Genomic DNA, 18,070 nt, shown 5'->3' on the forward strand with positions numbered 1-18,070 from the left:
TGTAAATTTGGGGTATGTAGCATGTAAGGAGGCTTTACAAACCACAAAAGTTCGGGTCCCCATTGACTTCCATTATGTTCGGAGTTCGGGTCGAACACCCGAACATCGCGGCCATGTTCGGCCTGTTCGGCCTGAACCCGAACATCTAGATGTTCGCCCAACACTACTCAGGGGGTGGTTAGAGGGGAAAATAGATGCAATCAATGCACTGGGGAGGTGATCCGAAGGGGGTCTGAGGGGGATCTGAGGGTTTGGCCGAGTGATCAGGAGCCCACACGGGGCAAATTAGGGCCTGATCTGATGGGTAGGTGTGCTAGGGGGTGACATGAGGTGATTGATGGGTGTCTCAAGGTGTGATTAGAGGGGGGAATAGATGCAAGCAATGCACTGGTGAGGTGATCAGGGCTGGGGTCTGAGGGCGTTCTGAGGGTGTGGGCGGGTGATTGAGTGCCCTAGGAGCAGATAGGGGTCTAATCTGATAGGTAGCAGTGACAGGGGGTAATTGATGGGTAATTAGTGGGTGTTTAGGGTAGAGAACAGATGTAAACACTGCACTTGGGAGATGATCGGACGTCGGATCTGCAGGCGATCTATTGGTGTGGGTGGGTGATCAGATTGCCCGCAAGGGGCAGGTTAGGGGCTGATTGATGGGTGGCAGTGACAGGGGCTGATTGATGGGTGGCAGTGACAGGGGGTGATTGATGGGTGGCAGTGACAGGGGGTGATTGATGGGTGATTGACAGGTGATTGACAGGTGATCAGTCTGTTATTACAGGGAAGAACAGATGTAAATATTGCACTGGCGAATTGATAAGGGGGGGGTCTGAGGGCAATCTGAGCGTGTAGGCGGGTGATTGGGTGCCCGCAAGGGGCAGATTAGGGTCTGATCTGATGGGTAACAGTGACAGGTGGTGATAGGGGGTGATTGATGGGTGATTGATGGGTAATTAGTGGGTGTTTAGGGTAGAGAACAGATGTAAACACTGCACTTGGGAGGTGATCTGACGTCGGATCTGTGGGCGATCTATTGGTGTGGGTGGGTGAATAGATTGCCCGCAAGGGGCAGGTTAGGGGCTGATTGATGGGTGGCAGTGACAGGGGCTGATTGATGGGTGGCAGTGACAGGGGGTGATTGATGGGTGGCAGTGACAGGGGGTAATTGATGGGTAATTGACAGGTGATTGACAGGTGATCAGTCTGTTATTACAGGGAAGAACAGATGTAAATATTGCACTGGCGAATTGATAAGGGGGGGTCTGAGGGCAATCTAAGCGTGTAGGCGGGTGATTGAGTGCCCGCAAGGGGCAGATTAGGGTCTGATCTGATGGGTAACAGTGACAGGTGGTGATAGGGGGTGATTGATGGGTAATTAGTGGGTGTTTAGGGTAGAGAACAGATGTAAACACTGCACTTGGGAGGTGATCTGACGTCGGATCTGCGGGCGATCTATTGGTGTGGGTGGGTGATCAGATTGCCCGCAAGGGGCAGGTTAGGGGCTGATTGATGGATGGCAGTGACAGGGGCTGATTGATGGGTGGCAGTGACAGGGGGTGATTGATGGGTGATTGACAGGTGATCAGTGGGTTATTACAGGGAAGAACAGATGTAAATATTGCACTGGCGAAATGATAAGGGGGGGGTCTGAGGGCAATCTGAGTGTGTAGGCGGGTGATTGGGTGTCCGCAAGGGGCAGATTAGGGTCCGATCTGATGGGTAACAGTGACAGGTGGTGATAGGGGGTGATTGATGGGTGATTGATGGGTAATTAGTGGGTGTTTAGGGTAGAGAAAAGATGTAAACACTGCACTTGGGAGGTGATCTGACGTCGGATCTGCGGGCGATCTATTGGTGTGGGTGGGTGATCAGATTGCCCGCAAGGGGCAGGTTAGGGGCTGATTGATGGGTGGCAGTGACAGGGGCTGATTGATGGGTGGCAGTGACAGGGGGTGATTGATGGGTGATTGATGGGTGATTGACAGGTGATTGATAGGTGATTGACAGGTGATTGACAGGTGATCAGGGGGATAGATGCATACAGTACACAGGGGGGGGTGTCTGGGGGGGTCTGGGGAGAATCTGAGGGGTGGGGGGTGATCAGGAGGGAGCAGGGGGCGGTTTAGGGAATAAAAAAAAAATAGCATTGACATATAGTGACAGGGAGTGATTGATGGGTGATTAGGGGGGTGATTGGGTGCAAACAGGGGTCTGGGGGGTGGGCATGGGGGGGTCTGAGGGATGCTGTGGGCGATCAGGGGGCAGGGGGGGGAAATCAGTGTGCTTGGGTGCAGACTAGGGTGGCTGTAGCCTGCCCTGGTGGTCCCTCGGACATTGGGACCACCAGGGCAGGAGGCAGCCTGTATAATACACTTTGTAAACATTACAAAGTGTAATATACACTTTGTATGCGGCGATCCGGGTGCTAATAACCCGCCGGCGCTTCCGAACAGCCGGCGGGTTACAGCGCAAGGGGGGTGGAGCCAGGCGCCGGCGGCCGATCGCGTCACGAATGACGCGATCGCGCCGCCCATGCCCCTAAAAGGACCGCCGCCTTTGGGCATGAGCTGGTCCTTGCGGGGTCCGCTTCCCGGCAGCCTCTGTGCGTTAGGTGGTCGGGAAGTGGTTAAGAAAAATGATTTGCTGTGCACCCAGTTAGTTATCAAATAACCTATATGTGACATCATTTTAATCATAATGAGTTGCAGAATACATTTTGATATGTTTTAAAGCTTGGGCCCATGTCACATAAAAATAGGTATGGACAAATTCAATCTATTATGAAAAAAATATGTAATTTTTTAAGTTATGGTCAAACTTGTGAAAGTTTCAGCAAAACTACATGAGTCGGTAGCTTACAAAGTATCCTCTTTGCATAGCCCTGGTTGGTAGCTTTCCACAATGGTGACATTTGCAGCCTTGTTCTGATGTCCTAACTCTTTTGGGGCCATGCAAACAGAGAATGGTGCTGTACCAATTAGTGCAAAATAAATGGCCTACAAAAATCCATAGGCACACCTCAAGAATAATGGATTGCTGCGCATCCAGTTTGTTGTCAAATGATGTATATGTGACCTCATTTTAATCATAATGAATTGCAGAATACATGTTGATGTGTCTTATAGCTTGAACCCCTGTCACATAAAAAATAGGTAGCAACAAACTCAATCCATTATGAAAAAAAAGATGTCATTTTTTTAAGTTATGATCTTGGGAAAGCTTCAGCAAAATTACACGAGTCGGTAGCTTACAAAACACCCACGTTTGAATAGCATTGGTTATTAGCTGTTTGTATTGATGACATTTGTGGCCATTTTCTGCTGTTCAGACTCTTCTGGGGCTATGCAAACAAAGTATGGTGCTAAAATACTTTGTGGAAAAAATTGGCCTGCCCAAAGCCACATGGACACTTCATCGTTAATGGCATGCTAGATACCCAGATAGTTATCAAATGACATAAATGGGGTGGGGTATCCTTTTAACCATGACAAGTTTTAGAATAGATTTTAGGGGTTTTGGGGGTTGAGGCCTATGGACAAACTGAATGAAAAGCAATTTTTTTAATTTTCCTATATTCGGTACCAAAATAAAAAGCTTGTAAAAATAAAACAAAATGGCAAAATTCAAAACAGAATACATAAATTGTTACCTTAGAGACTCATCCTTTGTAAAATGTATGCCACAAGGATATGTTACTGTTATTTTTGCAAATGAGTGCTTTAAATTATTGCAATGTGAAAACAAGAAACACAACACAGAAAAAATACACCTTTACTTCCAGATGATATATTATTCCCATACATTGCACTAGGTGACAAAATTTAAATGTTGGGATTACCAGGACAAATGGGTAAATGAAATGTGTGTGTTTTATCTAGAATAGCATTGTCTATTTTAAAACTATAGGGGACTTAATTGGAGAAATTGTGTATTTTTTCATTTTTTTCCCTTGTCTTTCCCTTTAAAATGCATAGAAAATAAAGTAATTACTGAAAACAAATACCACCACCAAAAAGCCTAATTGGTGGCGAAAAAACCAACAAGATATAGATCATTTAGATGTGATGAGTAGTGATAAAGTTATTGGCGAATGAATGGGAGGAGCGCTGAAATGTAAAAATTGCTCGGATGCATAAGGTGAAGATACACTGAAGGCTGAAGTGGTTTATAAATTGATATCAATAACAAATCTTTCTTCATCTACTAATTATAGGAGTGACGACCTCTTCAGGGAAGTACTGTGCTTATCAGATCCTGTCTAGAACAGTGAAGGAGGGAGGTTCTGTTACCATTCCGTGTTCATACTCCATTCCTAAGCATCTACAAGAAGATGCACAAATAATTTGGAAAGAGTCAAATAATACGTATTGCTATATATCTCGGGAAGACTTTACCTTGTCTGAGGATGTTACAAAGAAGTATGCCGGGCGTGTCACTACAGAGAAGGACCCGCATAGAAACTGGACAGAAGCTATCAGCATTACAGGCCTAAAAACATTTGATGGACCCGTGATCTGCTGCCATTTATACAACACCACAGATAGGAAGAAAATCCTGAGCAGTAATTATGGGACTCGTCTGCAGTTTCCAGGTATACATGCAGTGGCGTAGCAATAGGGGATGCAGAGGTTTGTGACCACAGGGCCCCTGAACTAGAGGGACCCACTAGGGATGCTCCTTTATCCATCTTATTAGCTTTTCATTGTTGCTCCATGTAAAACTTGCACCAGGGCCCCAAGTTTCTTAGTCACGCCACTGTATACATGTATCTATTGATTTGCATTCAGTATGTTTGGGTGTGTTAATGTTCTACAGGACTAAGGACTACTGGAGAATATTAGGGATCCTCTAGAACTGGATATATAAAACACGTAAATGATTCCAGGGCACCCCCAGTGTAACGCATACCTCCCAACCTTTTTGAGATAAGAAAGAGGGACTCGTTAAGACACACCCATACCACACCCCTAAAAACCATAAACCCACCCTCCACCACACCCCTAGTCACTGATACCAAAAAGAATACAGAAGTAAAAGATGCAAATTTATAATTCCGGCCACACTGGCCCTCTCTGTTATCACCATTATCGTAAGAGAACAGAGGCGCCAGCAGGATAAAAGGTAATAAAAATTTTTAAAATTTGCTAGGAGGCAGTGGTGGACTTACCTCCGGAAAGCAGACTCAAAATACTGTCTGAATTAAACAAATAAATGTATTATTGGTACCCCAAAAGATGCAACGCGTTTCGCAGGCACAGCCCGCTTCATCAGGCAATAAGATAGGGGACAAACTGTGGACAAAGACAAAAGACGTTGCTGTAGCGAGCCACATAAAATTAACTAAGTATGTAGTATCATGCAAATTGTATGCAACATTTTCACTATATAAACACTGGATATAAGGTTGCACAATTAAAACAAGGTTGACAGACCCTAGCGTCATAAAATCCACAAAAAAGTCAGTGCATCTTGTAGCCTAAGGAATAATTCAATTTAGTGTAGGAGGCAAGAAAGTGCAGAGTGCTAACTATGTAGTGCAAAATATTGCTAATAAGGTGCTGTAGTGTAACAGCACAAAATGCGTGACCGCAGATACAATTAATTGTAAAGTGCAGCAGTATAGGGCAAGTATAAGTAAAAATGCATTGCATAAAAGTATGTAGTATAATGCAAATTGTATGCAACATTTTCACAATATAAACACTGGATGCAAGGTTGCACATCGTAAAGTGCAGCAGTATAGGGCAGATATACAGTGGAGGAAATAATTATTTGACCCCTCACTGATTTTGTAAGTTTGTCCAATGACAAAGAAATGAAAAGTCTCAGAACAGTATCATTTCAATGGTAGGTTTATTTTAACAGTGGCAGATAGCACATCAAAAGGAAAATCGAAAAAATAACCTTAAATAAAAGATAGCAACTGATTTGCATTTCATTGAGTGAAATAAGTTTTTGAACCCCTACCAACCATTAAGAGTTCTGGCTCCCACAGAGTGGTTAGACGCTTCTACTCAATTAGTCACCCTCATTAAGGACACCTGTCTTAACTAGTCACCTGTATAAAAGACACCTGTCCACAGAATCAATCAATCAAGCAGGCTCCAAACTCTCCAACATGGGAAAGACCAAAGAGCTGTCCAAGGATGTCAGAGACAAAATTGTAGACCTGCACAAGGCTGGAATGGGCTACAAAACCATTAGCAAGAAGCTGGGAGAGAAGGTGACAACTGTTGGTGCGATTGTTCGAAAATGGAAGGAGCACAAAATGACCATCAATCGACCTCGCTCTGGGGCTCCACGCAAGATCTCACCTCGTGGGGTGTCAATGATTCTGAGAAAGGTGAAAAAGCATCCTAGAACTACACGGGAGGAGTTAGTGAATGACCTCAAATTAGCAGGGACCGCAGTCACCAAGAAAACCATTGGAAACACATTACACCGCAATGGATTAAAATCCTGCAGGGCTTGCAAGGTCCCCCTGCTCAAGAAGGCACATGTGCAGGCCCGTCTGAAGTTTGCCAATGAACACCTGAATGATTCTGTGAGTGACCGGGAGAAGGTGCTGTGGTCTGATGAGACCAAAATAGAGCTCTTTGGCATTAACTCAACTCGCTGTGTTTGGAGGAAGAAAAATGATGCCTATGACCCCCAAAACACCGTCCCCACCGTCAAGCATGGGGGTGGAAACATTTTGCTTTGGGGGTGTTTTTCTGCTAAGGGCACAGGACAACTTAATCGCATTAACGGGAAAATGGACGGAGCCATGTATCGTGAAATCCTGAACGACAGCCTCCTTCCCTCTGCCATGAAACTGAAAATGGGTCGCGGATGGGTGTTCCAGCACGACAATGACCCAAAACATACAGCAAAGGTAACAAAGGAGTGGCTCAAGAAGAAGCACATTAAGGTCATGGAGTGGCCTAGTCAGTCTCCGGACCTTAATCCAATAGAAAACCTATGGAGGGAGCTCAAGCTCAGAGTTGCACAGAGACAGCCTCAAAACCTTAGGGATTTAGAGATGATCTGCAAAGAGGAGTGGACCAACATTCCTCCTAAAATGTGTGCAAACTTGGTCATCAATTACAAGAAACGTTTGACCCCTGTGCTTGCAAACAAGGGTTTTTCCACTAAGTATTAAGTCTTTTATTGTTAGAGGGTTCAAAAACTTATTTCACTCAATGAAATGCAAATCAGTTGCTATCTTTTATTTAAGGTTATTTTTTCGATTTTCCTTTTGATGGGCTATCTGCCACTGTTAAAATAAACCTACTATTGAAATGGTACTGTTCTGAGACTTTTCATTTCTTTGTCATTGGACAAACCTACAAAATCAGTGAGGGGTCAAATAATTATTTCCTCCACTGTAAGTAAGTTTTACTTATATCTGCCCTATACTGCTGCACTTTACGATTATTTTTGTGCGGTCACTCATTTTGTGCTGCTACACTACTGCACCTTATTATTAGCAATATTTTGCACTACATAGTTAGCACTCTGCACTTTCTTGCCTCCTATACAAAATTGAATTTGTCCTTAGGCAACAAGATGCAATGACTTTTTTTGTGGATTTTATGATGCTAGGGTCTGTAGTCCTTGATATAATACCGTGTCCACCCCTGGTGGAGGGGTGACCTACCCCTACTTTCCTGATCTACAGAGAGTGTCATCTTAATCCTGAGTGAGGACAGGTCTAATCTCCTCACCTGCATCTACAGTGGTTGCCTAAGAGGTAACCCATGTTTGTGAGTATATTCATCTCACACTTACATTTATCCACGGTTTCCAATACATACTACACTATATTGGGCTCTCTGTGTCTCCTATTTATCTCTCTACAAGCTCGCTTGGCCTCTATTATCACCAGTTCTGCTTCATTTTAACATTTAAAAATATGATAGATCAATTTGATCAAATGATAGAAATATAGTTTTGTGTCTATTTAAACCAATTTTCAGTACAAAAAAAAAAAAATATATTTACATAGATTTGTACATGAGTCCTGAAAGAGGGACAAATGAGGAAGAAAGAGGGGCAGAGGGACAGGGCTCCCAAAGAGGGACTGTCCCTCTGAAAAAGGAAAAGCGGGGAGTTGTGGGTGGCGCTACGGTGACTACTGGTCACCACAGTATCTATTTTTCAGGTGAGAAAAACCCTAAAAACAGAAAGGGTAGAGTCAGAACCCCTGACACATCATCAGGTCTAAGCCCCCCGGGCCCACCAACTGGCTACTGTGTCCGCCCACTAACCACCCCACCCCGTGCCCGGCAGTAACTGCTTTCATAGCATAGGATTAAGGATATCTCAGTGGAAAACAGGGGCAGCAGGCATGTGCAGTGGACTCTCCTTATGGCCACCCCATTCTTCTCCTCCCCCCTCCGTTAGTCAGTAGCTACCCCCAAACTTCTGTGTCGGGTGTTGTTGGCTTACTGTGCACGGCAAAGAAATGAGCAGCGCTACTTAAAAACAGATAAGTGCCTACCTGCCAGAGAGTGCAAGCCCCACTTGTGGGATAAAATACACACCTAGCATACACATGACCTGTCTACCACTAGAGGATGTTGGTTTCCTGTAACAGCTTGCATGCAACTTGTTAAGTACTGGTCCCTCCCACTGCAAAGAAGTCAATCCTCCATGGGAGGGGACCTAACACTAACTAAATCCTAACCTATGCATATGCATAGCCTGGCTGCGCTACCAAGTAAAATAGAAAATTGAAAATTGCGTAAAATGTGTATCAGTGCATCACCAGGCCACTTCCGAATTGCCTACAATCAGAGGTGCGCTGAGCCCCCCCAGAAATTGCAAACGCATTTTTGCACAATTTTCAATTTTTGATTTTACTTGGTAGCGCACCCAGGTTATACATATGCATAGGTTAGGATTTGGTTAGTGTTAGGTCCCCTCCCATATGAGGATGACTTCTTCGCAGTGGGAGGGACGAGTACTTAACAAGTTGCATGCAAGCTGTTACAGGAAACCAACATCCTCCAGTGGTAGACAGGTCATGTGTATGCTCGGTGTGTATTTTATCCCATAAGTGGGGCTTGCACTCTCTTGCAGGTAGACACTTATCTGTTTTTAAGTAGCGCTGTTCATTTCTTTGCCATGTACTAATTTAATTCATTTTTGGTCAGCTGATCCCACTTACCAGCCTTGCTTTTGGTGTATATGCAGAGCTTCTGTTTGGGTTCAAGGTGCGTTTGCAGTTTCTGGGGGGGCTCAGCGCACCTCTGATTGGAGGCCATTCTGAAGCGGCCTGGTGATGCGCTGATCCACCTTTTGCGCAATTTTCAGCTTACTGTGCAGGTGATGCCCAGTGAAGCATATCCATGTACGCATTTACGTGGACGGGAGCACTCTGCGCATGCGCACTACGTAGCTGTGACATCACAGTGCCTGTGCAGTTAAAGTCACCACCTCAACCCGGAAGTGAGTTCAGGGGGTCGCTACTGACTAACGGAGGGGGACGGAGGAGAACGGGGGGAGCGGTGGCCATGAGGAGAGCCCACTACACATGCCTGTTCCCTCGTTTTCATTTTATTTTCCACTACGGTATCCTTTTTAATGCCAGCGTGTTGGCAGAGACGGATTTTGTACTTTTCACCGCCCAAGGCCCAGTACCTCCAGCAACCCCACGAAAACAGCATGACTATGATTGGGTTATCGGACACAGGAAAAGGAGGGAGGTTAGAGATACTGATAGATCAGGGTACTGTGTTAGGTATTTACAAAAAGAAATGTAGTTAGGAGAGATTAAAAGCTAGGCTTTGTCAAAAGGTGGAGGCTAGGAATCTCATAATAGGATTATGGGAAAAGGAATAACATTATCAAGTTAAGGTTACTGATCACAAGATTAGGGTGATTAAATTGACTGAGAACAGTCAGTGACATGACTATGTACTCTGTAAAGTGCTGCAGAAGAAGTCAGTGCTATATAACTACATAATAATAATATGGTAGGACATTAGACTATGACTATGGTAGGGATTAGATTGTGAGCTCCTCTGAGGACAGTCAGTGACATGACTATGTACTCTGTAAAGTGCTGCAGAAGATGTCAGTGCTATATAAATACATAATAATAATATGGTAGGACATTAGACTATGATTATGGTAGGGATTAGACTGTGAGTTCCTCTGAGGACAGTCAGTGACAAGACTATGTACTCTGTAATGTGCTGCAAAACATAATAATATGGTAGGACATTACTATGACTATGGCAGGAATAACAAAAGTAACACCCCATGTGTGAACACGTCGAAACCCCCGTCGCTGTCCCACCTAATGAAGAATGTCCCCCCGGTACCCTGTGTAAAGTATTCATTACCTGTCCGCGGCCTGCGCTTGTCCCTCCGCTTGCTTCTGGGCGCATTCCCCTCTCCATACACGCATGCTCCACATGGTTTCCTAGTAAGGGTACGTGTGACATCACACGCCCCCTTACTAGTAAACCAGGAGGGGCGCGCTAGTATGCAGAGGAGATATCCCAGGGGCAACGGGGGACAAGCACAGGCCATGGACAGGTTAATGTATACTTTCCACAGAGCACCAGGGGTACATTTACATTAGGGGGCACAGTGTCAGGCAGCGAGGCGGCGCACAAGGCTTATTCCGGATCAATTTCAGCATGAAATTGATCGGGAATCAGCCTGCGGTGTATGGGCAGCTGACAGATCTCTCTCTTATCAGAGAGAGAGATTTGTATCTTGGTCGAATCTGTCCATACATTGCTAGATGTATGGCTACCTTTAGGGAATGAAGGGAAATGACTGTGTGGGAGAAGGAGAAGGGGAACGCTGCCTGATTAACCAACTGAAATGTGAAATGGGGCTGAATTGGGATGAGACCAGTGATAGGAGCCAGGCAGCTAACATGGGACTTTAAGAGGCACATATACAATATAATGCAAGACTGAAAGAACAAACACACAAACCATATTTGGATTAAAATTGGCCAGAGGCGTTATTTATTGCGGTTTTAATAAAATTTATATTTATATTATTTGCTTAAAGGGGAACTGAAGTAAGAGGTATACGGAGGCTGCCATATTTATTTCCTTTTAATCAATACCAGTTGCCTGGCAGCCCTGCTGGTCTATTTCTCTGTAGTAGTATCTGAATAACACCAGAAACAAGCATGCAGCTAGTCTTGTCAGATCTGACTTTAAAGTCAGAAACACCTGATCTGCTGCATGCTTGTTCAGGGGCTATGGCTAATAGTATTAGAGGAAGAGGATCAGCAGGGCTGCCAGGCAACTGGTATTGCTTAAAAGAAAATAAACATGGCAGCCTCCATATACCTCTCTCTTCAGTTCCCCTTTAAATAAACCAGTATAACTTTAATGAAACTTTATTAACAAGAATATCATCAAATAAATCATCAATCATAAATCATCATAAAACTTAAAGGTCATAACTTAGCCCGCCCACCACCGTGGGCAACTTTTACCGCCAATAAAGACAGTAGCCTCCAACAGTTCAAAATCCGAAAAAGAGGGTGGGTGGGAGGAGATCGCAGCTTGTCCTGACTGAAAGTGTGGAGAACTTGACAGCATCACTCAGGCTGTGAGAGAAAGACACTGCTCATTGGCTGCCGATTCCCCACTCCCTCTGACAGCTGCCAATCAGGACAGATTAACTGTCAAACTTCTGCCCAGAGATGACAGCCTCAGTAACATCCCAGGACCCTGAAAGAAAAGGAGGGAAAGCCAGTACCACAGAAACACAAACACAGACCATATACATGACTGGGAATAAACTAAGCTGAATACATGTATTTTGTATGGCCACAAAGTCCCAAGAGGCCGTCACTCCATGCTGTTGTTCAGGCCTTACAGAACAGGAGGGGAGAGCCAGGCAGCCCTGTTTCAGCAGCTTCAGATGTCACAGCTGCTCTGGGCTGGGGAGAGGGAGACAGCTGGTCATTCACTGAATATACAGCACAGCAGCTCAGGACCAGGCAGCGTGCTGCAGGTGTGTGTGCAAAATACCTGCTGATCTGCACACAATTCACTCTCTCCTTGATCCTCACAGTGCTGCCGTCTCTAACTTCTTCCTACTCCTGGTGAACTAAAATCTTGGCTTGTCTCCTCCCTTCTCAGCTCCGCCCCTCAGTGTCAGAGAGAAGAGGAGGGATGCTCTCTCCTCTCTGCTGTGCACCATGCTGGAGAGACTAGGGACAGCGGCAGCAGACAGCTGATCTGCTGGCGGTGTGACATCGGCCCCAGCTTTCCTGCCGCTCAGTCAGAAAGCCTTGCGGAAATCCGCGGCCCCTTAGTTCCCTGGGATACGGTGACCATACATCCCGGACTGCCCGGGAGTCGGGACGCGTCCTGCCTTCAGGGGGAGCTGTCCCAGGCTGCATGAGGTCCTGGGAAACGTCCCACTTTTAGCTGGCCTCGGGACGCTGGCCACCGTATCTGCATGAACTGGCAGCGGCGTCTATAGATGCCGTGCCAGTTCATTGCCCGCAGCCCCGCTCTAGCCTCCTTAGGGCTTGATTTACAAAACGGTGCTAACTTTAGCACTGGCCCTTAGCACGTCTAAACTCAGTTGAAATGTGAGAAGTAGTGATCGTGCGCGCGTGCTGCACAGAGCGCAGGGCGCTCCACGCGAAGTGCCCATTAAAGCCTATGGGACTTAGTGCGCATAAGACTTTGCGCGCGTAAAGTTTTACGCGCGCAAAGTTAGCACGCGATCTGATTGAGAAAACCGGTGCTAACCTACTTAGCACCCTGGTTAGCACGTCTAAAGACTTTAGACGTGCTAAGTAGGTTAGCACCACTTCGTAAATCAAGCCCTTAGAGTCTTCCGGTGTTCCGACACCAGCAGGCGAGCAGGGCTACGGGAAGATGGCTGCCGAAGCCCTATACTGGAGACTATTTGTGTCTCCAGTACAGGGCTTCGGGCGCCATCTTGCCGTAGCCCTGCTCTGCCTGTCAGCGCGGGAGATGTGCTGTAGGAGAATCGTCCGGGGGAGCTGCGCGCCAGAGGAGACTTCTGCCAGGTGAGTAAATTCTTTTTTTTCCAGGTGAAATGTGCCCAGATTGGGTTTATTTTGTGCTGAAATGTGCCCAGATTGGGTTTATTTTGTGCTGAAATGTGCCCAGATTGGGTTTATTTTGTGCTGAAATGTGCCCAGATTGCTGCGAATCCGCGTTTGACCACATCATGGCGTAAACACTGCTCTCTTACGCCTCGCTGTTACATCATTATGTTAGCTCCGCCCATACAATGTCATGGCCACGCCCATCCCCCCATTTTCCGGTGAGGCCCCCCCCCCTCCCCCCCCCCCCCTCCCACCGTCCCAGGTTGAACCGACAAAAATCTGGTCACTCTACCTGGGAGCACCAGGCCCCGCCCTCACTAAAGTGATAGCTCCCCCCCGATGGCGGCTCTGCCAGCACCCAAGGCTGAGGAATTAACATGCTCCCTTCCATCCATCCCATCCCAGCCGTCACACACTAATTGATGTTAGACTAGGGCCCCCAACCCCTCCCAACACCTTAAATCTCTAGTAATCTGGCTTGCAGTCACTGCCATGTATCCCCTTTTCTTATTTCTTTCTGCTTCAAACACAATAGGGGAATGATAGCTGAGTGAGTTGTGCGCCCCCTCCTACACTGAGCCCTAAGGCTGGAGCCTCTCTCACCTCTGCCTCGGCCCTGGCTACAAGTTTTATCAGACAGACAGGCTCAGTGTACAGCCTATTTTTTTTCAAGGGGGGGGGAAGGGGCTATTTGTGAACTCCACCATGCTAACTAGTAACGCGACCATGCAGCCACACGAGATTGAGCGGTAGCGTTGCCACCCAGTACAGGTCGTTCACCTTGAGCCTTTTTATATGGGGGTAGGCAGGCAGGACAGCATGAAAGACCCCATTTACACAAGGGCAATTCACACTCTCTCCTTGATCCTCACAGTGCTGCCATCTCTAACTTCTCCCTACTCCTGGTGAACTAAAAACTTGGCTTGTCTCCTCCCCTCTCAGCCCCGCCTTCAGTGTCTGAGAGGAGAGGCGGGACGCTCTCTCCTCTCTGCTGTGCACCATGCTGGTGGTGATGGACAAGTCATGCGGCATGCAGAGATGATATACAGCTGTGTGGGGATTGATTTACAAGTCTTCGGGCAGGCAATAACCATCCAGGATCCATGCCTCATTCATTTTTATAAAGGTCAGGTAGTCAACACTTTTGTAGGGTGCTTGAGGTGGGGCAAAACGGAAGTTGGATGGCAAATTGTGAAAGCTCAGGCCACAGGTCAAGCCTGCGCACCCAGTAGTCCATGGGTTCATCACTCCTCAGAGTGTAGCTATCTGTAGTTAAGGCCAGGTAATCCACTACCTGTCAGTGGAGGCGTTCTTGAAGAGTGGATCCCGAAGGGCTGTGGCCATGTGACGGACTAAAAAATGCCCGAAATTACCATTACATCGGAAGAGCGACCTGTCCTTTCTGGAGTTGCCGTGGCAGGGGGAGGAGGAGGATTATTGGCACCTCTTTCCCGTCGTGCTGTGACATCACCCTTGAATGCAGTGTACAGCATACTTTGCAGGCTGTTGTGCAACTGCTGCATCCTTTCTGACTTCTGGCAATTTGGTAACAGTTCCGCCACTTTGTGCTTATACCAAGGGTCTAGTAGCGTTGCCAACCAGTACAGGTAATTCACCTTGAGCCTTTTTATATGGGGGTAGTCAGACAGGACAGCATGAAAGACCCTATTGACACAAGGACGGATGCCGAGCTAGCCATCTCCTGTTCCCCTTCCTCACTGATGTCTCTGAAGGTATCCTCCTCCCCCAGCCACGTACAACACCACGGGCACCCGAAAGGTGTCCACAAGCCCCCTCGGATGCCTGCTGCGGTTGTTCTTTCACCTTCTCCTCAAAGCTATCTTCCTCCTCTGACTCTTACGTCTGCATTGCCGCAGGTACAGCAGGTGTCGACGACAAGTCTGGTTCTGGTAGTGGTGATGGTGCCCACAGCTCTTCCTCTTCATGGTCACGCTCCTCTACGGCCTGATCCAGCACTCTGCCCAGGGCATGCTTCAGGAAGAAAGCGTATGGGATCAGGTCGCTGATGGCGCCTTCACTGCGACTCACCAGGTTTGTCACCTTCTCAAAAGGACACATGAGCCTGCAGGCATTGCGCATGAGCCTCCAGTAATGCAGCAAAAAAATCCCCAGCTCCCCACAGCCTGTCCTAGCACCGTACTCATACAGTTACTCATTTATGGCTTTCTCTTGTTGGAGTAGGCAGTCAAACATAAGCAGACTTGAATTCCAGTAAGTCGGGCTTTAGCAACTCATGCCCCTCACTATCAGGTTCTTTTGCCGCTGAATGTTTGTAGGAACGCCTGAAATGGCCACACACCTTCCTGTACTGCTTGAGGACCTCCCATAAGCCTGGATACTTAGACACAAAGCATTGTATGATAAGATTCAACACATGCCATGCAGGGGACATGTGTTAACTTTCCCAAATTCAATGCCGCCAAGAGATTGCTTCTGTTGTCACTAGTGTTGGGCGAACAGTGTTCGCCACTGTTCGGGTTCTGCAGAACATCACCCTGTTCGGGTGATGTTCGAGTTCGGCCGAACACCTGACGGTGCTCGGCCAAACCGTTCGGCCATATGGCCGAACTAAGAGCGCATGGCCGAACGTTCCCCGAACGTTCGGCTAGCGCTGTGATTGGCCGAACGGGTCACGTGGTTCGGACCCGAACGCGCTCTGATTGGCCGAACTGTCACGTGGTTCGGGTAAATAAATACCCGAACCACGTCATATCTCCGCCATTTGTCTGTGGGTTTAGCTTTGGGTAGGCAGGCAGGGTAGTTCGCGCTCCAGCCACGCTAGCCAGGGTCCCCCCCAGTCATTGTGTGTCGCTGCTGGGAACAGTAGTACACCGCTCGTTCAGCCACACTATATAGCATTCTGTGTACTGTTCTGTGTCTGCTGGGAACAGTAGTACACCGCTCGTTCAGCCACACTATATAGCATTCTGTGTACTGTTCTGTGTCTGCTGGGAACAGTAGTACACCGCTCGCTCAGCCAGACTATATACCATTGTTTACTGACACTATATAGCAGACTATATAGCATTGTGTGTACACCGCTCAGCCAGACTATATACCATTGTTTACTGACACTCTGTGTACACCGCTCAGCCAGACTATATACCATTGTTTACTGCCACTCTGATTCTGCTGGGAACAGTAGTACACCGCTCGCTCAGCCAGACTATATACCATTGTTTACTGACACTATATAGCAGACTATATAGCATTGTGTGTACACCGCTCAGCCAGACTATATACCATTGTTTACTGACACTCTGTGTACACCGCTCAGCCAGACTATATACCATTGTTACCGTTGCCGGTCCCTGTTTATGGAACCTCTTATCTTTATTACATTTATGACTACATGGCGGTACAAAGCATGCTATCCGCACGCTTTTTGTCCTCATGCAAGGCCTGGGTTGTTGTGTCTCACAAAGCGTGGCCTTCTCCTCCTGCGCCTCCTCCTGTTCCATCACGTGTGCTGCTGCTGCTGCTGCTGCTGCTGGGTTACCGTTGCCGGTCCCTGTTTATGGAACCTCTTATCTTTATTACATTTATGACTACATGGCGGTACAAAGCATGCTATCCGCACGCTTTTTGTCCTCATGCAAGGCCTGGGTTGTTGTGTCTCACAAAGCGTGGCCTTCTCCTCCTGCGCCTCCTCCTGTTCCATCACATGTGCTGCTGCTGCTGCTGCTGCTGGGTTAGCGTTGCCGCGTGGTCCCTGTTTATTGAACCTCTTATCTTTATTACATTTATGACTACATGGCGGTACAAAGCATGCTATCCGCACGCTTTTTGTCCTCATGCAAGGCCTGGGTTGTTGTGTCTCACAAAGCGTGGCCTTCTCCTCCTGCGCCTCCTCCTGTTCCATCACGTGTGCTGCTGCTGGGTTAGCGTTGCCGCGTGGTCCCTGTTTATTGAACCACTTATCTTTATTACATTTATGACTGCATGGTGGTACAAAGCATGCTATCCGCACGCTTCTTGTCCTCATGCAAGGCCTGGGTTGTTGTGTCTCAAAGCGTGGCCTTCTCCTCCTGCGCCACCCTCCTCCTGTTCCATCACGTGTGCTGCTGCTGGGTTAGCATTACCGGTCCCTTTTCCTGGAACCTCTTATATGTATTACATTTATGACTGCATGCCGACAAAAAGCATGTTACCTGTGCAAAGAAAACAGACATTTCCCGCATTTAAAAGACAGTTTTCCCTTTGAAACTTTAAAATCGATTTTCTCAAAAACTATAAGCTCTTTTTGCTAATTTTTTTTTTCCTCTTGTACCCACTCCCAAGGTGCACATACCCTGTAAATTTGGGGTATGTAGCATGTAAGGAGGCTTTACAAACCACAAAAGTTCGGGTCCCCATTGACTTCCATTATGTTCGGAGTTCGGGTCGAACACCCGAACATCGCGGCCATGTTCGGCCTGTTCGGCCCGAACCCGAACATCTAGATGTTCGCCCAACACTAGTTGTCACACACAACTTTGCCGAACTTCAGTTGGTGCACGGTCAGCCACAGATCCACCTGTTCATTCAGTGTGGCCAGGAGTGCTTGTCCGGTGTTACTCTCGGCTTCCAGGCAAGTCATGCCCAGGATGGCGTGAAACCGTTGTACCTGGGATGTGGAATAGGCCCTGGGAAGCTGGGGGGTGCAGTTGTTCTTGTTGTGGTAGTAGAGAAAGCCGCAGCAGCAGAAGTGGAGGACTCAGCCAAGGAGGATAGCGAAGAGGGTGGGTGAGGAGTAGGAGAAGAGGAGGTGGCAGCAGACCGGCCCACAAGTAGTGGCGGTTTCACCAACTCCGCTGCATAGCCACACATTCCTTGCTTGGCAGCTGTCAACAGGTTTACCCAATGCGCAAGTGTACATGATATACCAGCCCTAACAGTGCATTGCAGACCAGGTATCAGTGGTCAGATGGACCCTTGCCCCAACACTGTGTGCCAGATATGTCACGACTTGTCTTTTCACATGGCGGTACAGGTTGGGCATTGCCTTTTTGGAGAAAAGTTTCT

This window comes from Hyperolius riggenbachi, chromosome 3 (genome assembly GCF_040937935.1).
Source record: "Hyperolius riggenbachi isolate aHypRig1 chromosome 3, aHypRig1.pri, whole genome shotgun sequence".
NCBI classification, from domain to species: domain Eukaryota; kingdom Metazoa; phylum Chordata; class Amphibia; order Anura; family Hyperoliidae; genus Hyperolius; species Hyperolius riggenbachi.